Source organism: Microcebus murinus, chromosome 27, assembly GCF_040939455.1.
Source record: "Microcebus murinus isolate Inina chromosome 27, M.murinus_Inina_mat1.0, whole genome shotgun sequence".
NCBI classification, from domain to species: domain Eukaryota; kingdom Metazoa; phylum Chordata; class Mammalia; order Primates; family Cheirogaleidae; genus Microcebus; species Microcebus murinus.
The window spans coordinates 19,179,876-19,188,258 of record NC_134130.1 but is presented as its reverse complement, the minus strand read 5'-3'; positions in this window follow the sequence as shown (position 1 = coordinate 19,188,258).

The window sequence follows — 8,383 nt, the reverse complement described above, 5'->3', positions numbered from 1 at the left end:
TTCATATCGAAGAAATTATTGGCAAGACCAAAGCCATAAAGCTCTTTTCCTATTTTTTTATAGGAGATTTATAGTTACAGGTCTTACATTTAAACCTTCAGTCAACCTTGAGTTGATTTGGGGGACGGTGTAAAATAAGAGTCCAATTTCTTATTTTTTTTTGGATGTGGATGTCCAGATTTTTCAATACCATTTGTTGAAGACTCTGTCCTTTCCCCATTGTGTATTCTTGGCATTCTTGTCAAAGATGAGTCAATTGTATATGCATGGTTTCTTTTCTAGGCTCTCTATTTTCTTCCATTGGTCTGTCTGTCTGTCTTTATGCTAGCTAGTACCATATGTTTTAATCAATGTAGTTTTGTAATAGCAAGAAGTTTTATGCTTCCAGTTGGTTATTCTTTCTCAAGATTGTTTTGGCTATTTGGGGTTCTTTGTGGTTCCATATGAAATTTTAGGATATTTTTATATTTCCATAAAACCTCCCACTGGGATTTTGATAGGAATTGCATTGAATCTATAAATGTTGAGTAATATGGACACTTAAACCATATTAAGTCTTACAGTTCATAAACACAAGATGTCTTTTCACTTATTTATGCCTTCTTTAATTTCTTTTATGAATGATTTAACGTTGTCAGTATATAGATCTTTCACCTCCTTGGTTGAGTTTATTCCTAAATATTTTATTCTTTTTGATGTTATTGTGGATGAGGTTGTTTTCTTAATTTCTTATTTGGATTGTTCACTGTCAGTGTAAAAAATGCAACTGATTTTTGTATGTTGATTTTGTATCCTGCAACTTTACTTAATTTGTTTGTTAGTTCTAACAGTTTTTTGGTGGAGTCTGAGAATATGAGAATGTCATCTGCAAACAGATAATTTTATTTCTTTCCTTTTTAATTTGGATAACATTATTTTTTCTTCCCTAAGTGCTCTGGCTAGAACTTCTAATACTATGTTGAATAGGAGTAGTGAAAGTGCTTTGGGTTTTGTCCCTGATATTACCAGAATAGCTTTCATTTTTTCTTTATTGAGTGTGAGTATTAGCTGTGGCTTATCATCTATTACCTTTAATATGTTGAGGTAATTTCCTTACATTTCTAGTTTGTTGAGAGTTTTTATCATGAGAAGGTACTAAATTTTATCAAATGCTTTTTTTTGCAACAAGCAAGATGATAATGTGATTTTATTCTTCACTTTATTAATATTAATGTGGTATATCACATTTCTTTATTTGCATATATTAAAACTTCTTTGCATCCCAGGGATAAATCCTGCTTAGTTATGATGTAAGATCCTTTTAATTTGCTATTGAATTCAGTTTGCTAGTATTTTGTTGAGGATTTCTGCATCTATGTTAGAAGAGATATTGGTCAATAATTTTCTAGTATCCTTGTGTGGCTTTGGTATCAGGGTAATGCTGGCTTCATAAAATGAGTTTGAAAAAGTTCCCTTTTCTTTAATATTTTGGAAAATTTCAGAAGGATTGGCATTAATTTTTCTTTAATTTTCTAGTAGAATTTACCAGTGAAGCCATCTGGATCTTGGGTTTTCTTTGTTGAGAGGTTTCTGATTACTGATTCAATCTCTTTGTAGTTTTGAGACTGTTTTTTCATGCTTCAGTCTTAGTAGAGTATGTTTCTAAGAATGTATCTATTTCTTCTAAGTTATCCGATTTGTTTGTGTATAACTGTTTATAGTAGTCTCTTATGATGCTTCTATTTCTGTGGCACATCAGTTATAATGTCTTCTATTTCATTTTTTATTTTATTTGAGTCATCACTCTATTTTTTTAGTCTGGCTCACAGTTTCTCAGTTTTGTTTGTCTCAAAAAATCAACTCTTAGTCGTATTGATTTTTTCTGTTCTCTATTTTGTTTATTTCTGCTTTAATCTTTATCATTTAACATTTTCTAAGTTGGAGCTTAGTTTATTCTTCTTTTTCTAGTTCCTTTAGGTTATTTATTTGAATTTTTTTTCTTTTTTAATGTAGGTGTTTATTGATACGAACTTCCATCTTAGTTTGCTTTTGCTGCATTATGTAAGTTTTGGTAGCTGTGTTTCATTTTTGTTTGTATTAGTGCAGTTCTTAATTTCCTTTATGATTTCTTCTTTGTTCAAGAGTATATTATTTATTACCTTGATTGAATCTTTCTACAGTGTATACATATATCAAAACATCACATTGTACCCCATAAATATACAATATATTGTCAATTAAAAATAAATAAAAACAAAAAAGGATGTATTGTTTAATTTCCACATATTTGTAAAGTTTTCAGTTTTCTTTCTATTATTGGTTTCTAGTTTCTATTGAATTGATTTCTAATTCAAATGCATATTCTACGGCTGTTGGGTGAAATATTCTGTATGTCTGTTAGGTCCTTTTGCTCTAAAGTGTTGTTCTGGTCTGCTGTTTCCAGCTGATTTTTTGCCTAGGTGTTCTATCCATTATTGAAAGTGGAATATTGAAGTCTCTTACTAGTATCATATTGCTCTCCATTGCTCCCTTCAGTTCTGTCAATGTTTGTTTATATTTTGTGCTCTCATGTTGGGTACACATTTATTTATAATTGTATCTTCCTGGTGAATTGACAATATTATGTCCTTTGTCTCTTCTGATAGTTTTTCATGTAAAATCTATTTTGAATGATATAAGGATAGCCACCTTGCTTTCTTTTGGTTAGCATTTGCATGGAGTATCTTTTTCTACCACTTTACTTTCAGTGTATGTGTGTCCTTAAATCTAAATTCAGTCTCTTATAGGTGACATCTAGTTGAATATTGATTTTCTAAATCCATTCAGCTGCTTTATGTCTTTGGTAAGGGAGTTAATTTATTTACATTTAAAGTAATTATTGATAGGGGAGAACTTACTAGTGCCATTTTGTTAATTATTTTCTGTCATGTAGTTCTTTTGTTCACTTTTTCCTCCTTTTATGTCTTCCTATGTGTTTCATTGATTTTTGTATTGATATTCTTTAATTCCTTTCTCTTTTTCTTTTGCATATTTTATAGGTATTTTCCAGAATACAGCTTGCATAAAATATCATGTAGTTATAACCATCCATGTTAAGCAGAAAACAATCTCAGTTGTATATAAAAACTCTACACTTTTACCATCTCTTCAGATTTCTCTATACCATGTACACAACATGAAAATAGTCTCACATTACCCAATTGCTATGAGCTGTTTTCTGATGAGACAGTGACTGATTAAACTTTCAGATAATTTCTATGTCATACAGGCATATTTCAGAGATATTATGGGTTGGGTTCCAGATCCTCGTAATAAAGAGAATATTGCAATAAAGCAAGTCACACAAATGTTTTTGTTTCCCAGTACATATAAAAGATATCTTTACACTATAGTCTATTAAGTATACATTAGCATTATGTCTAATGTATATAATTCAATAAAAAATTACCTCATTGTTAAAAAGTGCTAGTGGTCATTCGAGCCTTCAGCATACAAGTTGTAATCTTTCTGCTGGTGGAGTGTCTTGCCTTTATGTTGATGTCTGCTAAGTGTTCAGGGTGCTGAAGGTTTGGGTGGTTGTGGCCATTTCTTTTTTTTTTTTTAAGTTAGGAATTGACTTCTCCTCTTCAGCTATGAAAGTCCCATACAATATCTTATATTATAAGGCTGTTTTGTCTACATTGAAAATCTGTGGTTTAGTGTAGCCACCTTCATCAATGATCTTAGCTATAACTTCTGGCTAAATTGCTGCAGCTTCTACATCAGCACTTGCTGTTTCACTTTGTACTTCTATGTTGTGGAGACAGTTTCTTTCCTTAAACCTTATGAACCAATCTGTGCTTGCTTCCAACGTCTGCAGCTTTCTCACCTCTCACAGTTTTCATAAAATTGAAGAAAGTTAGATCTTTGCTCTGGATTAAGTTTTGGCTTATGGGAATATTGTGGCTGGTTTAATGATCTATATAGTCAAACTTTCTTCATACCAGTAATAAGGCTGTTTTGCTTTCTTATTCATATTTTCACTGGTGTAGCATTTTGAGTTTTCTCTAAAAACTTTTCCTTTGCATTCATAACTTGGCTAACTGATTGGCACAAGAGGCCTCACTATCAGCCTATCTTGGCTTGTGACATGCCTTTTTCACTGAGCTTAATAATTTCTAGCTTTTGGTTGAAAGTGAGAACTGTGTGACTTCCTTTCACTTGAACACTGAGATGGCAATGTAGGGTCATCAATTAACCTAATTTCAATATTGTTATGTCTCGGAGAAGAGGAAGGCCAAAGGAGAGGGAGGGAAATGAGGGAACAGCTGGTGGACCTTTCAGAACACACAGAACATTTATTAAGTTTGCTCATCTTATATGGTTGCGGTTCATGGTACCCCAAACAGGCTGGGCATGGTGGCTCATGCATGTAATCCTAGCACTCTGGGAGGTTGAGGCAGGAAGATCACTTGAGCTCAGGAGTTCAAGACCAGCTTGAGCAAGAGCTAGACCCTGTCTCTGCTAAAAATAGAAAAATTAGCTCTGCGTTGTGGCACATGCCTGTAGTCCCAGCTACTGGGGAGGCTGAGGCAGGAGTATGGCTTTAGCCCAGAGGTTTGAGGTTGCAGTGAGCTATGATGATGCCACTGCACTCTAGCCAGGGTGACAGAATGAGACTCTGTCTCAAAAAAAAAAAAAATCACTGATCATAGACCACCATAACAGAGATGAGGCTCAGACATTGAGCACATCTGCATTAAAAATTATATGGTAATAAAATACAGCTGAATATTTTTATTAAAGTTTTTCTAATATAAAAATGACCACATTAATGTTACTATATCAAAATGTTATGTAGTCAATAGCTCCAATGGCTTTAACAAATAATGGAAAATAATTTTTAAAAGCCCTATTCTTTTCATTGCTAACAATTCAGGAAACACACTGCATGATGAATTTGATCTGAAATGTTACAGACAGGAATGGCCTTGATCATTTGTAATCAGATTAGTGTCCATTCATATGAATTTGATGGATGGCTGGAAGAACCTGAGAAGAATGGGAGGAGTATGTGAGCATTTCTTTATTTGCGTGAATCTAAATTGATATTATATAAGGTAACTGGTTCTGTCTGGCAGAAGAAATTTATTAATTGGCATTGTCAAACCTCAAGATAATTTGAGTGTTGCTTAATGATATACTATTAACTTTCTTTACCCTTAACTTGGAAAGTAATTTGGCAGTCAATGGGAAAAATATTGTGAATTATTTAGGTCTCCTTGCCCCTGCAAACTCTGTTTTCTATGCTTGCCTTTCCTTCTCTTCAGAGAATTTGTATTTATTCTTCAAGATTCAGCTGAAGCATCATCTCTTCTATGAAAATTCTTCCCTATTCATCTCTTCTTTCCTTCTAATTATTTGAGGCAGGCAGAAGTGCTCTCCCCAATCTGTTCCCATGGCAATTTATACATTATTATTTAATCATTTATTATATTATAGTGAAATTATTTGTTCACAAATGTAACTGAGGCTTAATTTGTATTTTGATGATTCAACAAGATAGATTCAACAAAGATAGATGCCACATTAATCAACAGTGTCTTAGGCATAGATAAGAATTTTTGTCCAAGGAACAATAGATAAAAAAAAAGTCAGTAAAAGAAAATGATTATATAATAACTCTTTTTATTAATGTTCATCAAATTTTGTGAAAAATTGTCTTTCCATGTAGGAAGACAGTTCAAAAATATGCTGATAGTCAATATTAGTCAATATTCTCATATTTTCTCCAGTTTCCTGGGAATGTTGTTAATGTTACTTAACCTTCCTGATTCAGAATCAACCCTGGGATCCTTTAAGGCTTAGAATAAGAACCAGGAGTGGAGTTCATTCACTGTGATAACTAGACTTCATAAAACGTCTTATCATCCATCTGATCAGCCTCTCCTCTGAAAACACTACATATTTTGAAATGTTTGGAGGTAGTTGTTCATCTGCTTCAACACTACCACATGAAATGCTTAATATCTATACCTTAAAGATAAAACATCAGAATGTGACAGAATGTTGATATTCTAAAATTATTATCAGAGTCAGAGACAGACAAATGTAGCATCTACTTCAATTTATTGTGGCTTCATCTCAGGAACTGCTAGTCAAGTGGTGGGTAGGTTCTAGAGTCAAACTACCTGGGTTCAGAGGCTAATTTCATGCGTTGCAAAGTGTGTATTTGGGCAAAATGCTTAAAATCTCTGTGTTTCAATGTCTTTGTTTACAAGATCTGGATAAGACTCTAATTCATAAAGTGTTAAAATTAATAATCCATGCATGACCTTCAAAATGTCGACTAAGTGCTTGCATTGGTAATAAGGGTGTGAGGCTGATTAAGCATGGTAATAAATTATATTTAACTAAATAAATGTTAACTTTTAAAATCTCTTAACAGTACATGACTTTTTTTGCCTTCTTACATATATTTTCTGTTGAAGATAAACAAGAGGAATAAATTGAGCAATCTCTAATACTACAATTGAGCAATCTCTAATACTACATGGAAACAAAATTATTGTGTCATTTGTGTAATATTATCGACCATTGTGAATGTTCTATAGCCATTATATTCTGTGTATACACTTACATTCTCTAAGGACGATCATAATGATAAATTGAAACATCACAATGGTCTTAACCCCATTCTTAACAATGAAATTTCATGTCATCATTGAAGAATATTAGCAATGCAATTATAAAGTGCTTAGATATTTTTAGGTGCTTTCACCTTTATGTATAAGGGGTTGTCCTTAATAGTCACAGTCTGTTCTTTTGTTATTATATGAGGTAGGAGGACTGCATTTTATACTAGACCATGATTTCCATAGATTCTGACAGGCATAAAAGAGAATCAGCTGATTCATGTTTGCAGAAGTTCCTTCAATTCCTGAGAGAAATCAGGAGGTGAAATCTAAGAAATGTTAGGCCATTGAGAGGACGCAGTCATCACTTTGAATTTGAGATGAGATGATAGATCTTTCAGCCTGAGGAGAGCAGCTAGCATGAGTACTTTGTCATAATCTGGGTCAAAGGAACTCTCACAGCAGTTACTTGATTTTGTTTCACTATGAATTTGGAGCTCCAAACCTGAAAGAAGGTTCTTCATAATTTAAGGGCAAAGATGGATACTCCCTATAAAATCTCTCTTGTATATATACTTATAAAACATGAACACATATTTTTCTAAAACATTTAAATATTCAATATTAAGGGTTTCATTTTTCAATGTTTACATATGATGTGTTAAATTATCTGTTTCACCTAAGATGATATAACACATTTCAGTATATAAGAATAAATGATTGAGGTTATGTCAAATACACTGACATAATCATTATACTTTCTATGCATGTAACAAACACTTATTGGTACCATATAAATATTTAAAATATCATGTAACCATAGAAAAATAAATAAATTTTAGTTGGTAGATAGGGTATCCTGCCTATGAATTTAAAAAAAATAGGTGATCAGTAGTGAATTATGAACATTACAGACTGCAATATTAAGAAAAACTTTTGCATAATAGGTGAAAATTAAGTATTGTGGAAGGGATTAATCAAGATAGCGGACCAGAAATACCCCCAGAAAGAGTGTCTCTACAGAAAAGACAGATTCTAGGATAAATTAGAAGAAATAAGCAAGAAGATGAGCATACATAGGACGAAGGATGGAAGGAGGGGTACCTGAGACCACGGGAGACTCCACGGGAGGAGATTGTGGAGGAGAACTGGAAGCAGAGACCTCCGGAGCAGCCTGGAGACCAGCGGCAAGGCCCCTCCCTGACAGCTTTTCCCAGAAACAGAGAACAGAACTTTGACCCCTACTAACGGCATTGGTGGTGCCTGAGGGCAGGCTTACCCAACCCGGCTCCGCCCAGACTCACCCCCAGACCAGACCTCACTGAGAGGGAGAAAAGGACACACCTGGAAGTCCCAGGGCCCCACCGACCACCTGAGGTTCTAGAGTGCCTCTCTAGAGGAACAAGAGCTGGTTAAAGGACACAAAAACAACAGGGTAGCCTGTTCCTCCAAGCAAGCGACACAGACAGGGAGGACATTCTGCACACCCTTTTCAAGGCACCTACTGACTTATCATACAGGGTGTAGTTGAATCTCACCCACAGACACCACCTACCAGCTCAGAGACTAAGCAAGGCGTGCCAATACCCAAACGAAAACCTAAAGGTAAGAAGCAACAACTGACTGACATGAGAAGAAATCAGCGAAGGAACTGTGGAAATATGAAGAACCAAATGGAAACCACAGCCCCAAAGAGGAGCACCAGCCCCTTAGAAACGGACACCAACCAAAAACAGGCAACCAAAATGACAGAAGAGGAATTTCGAATGTGGATCATAAGAAAATTCAAC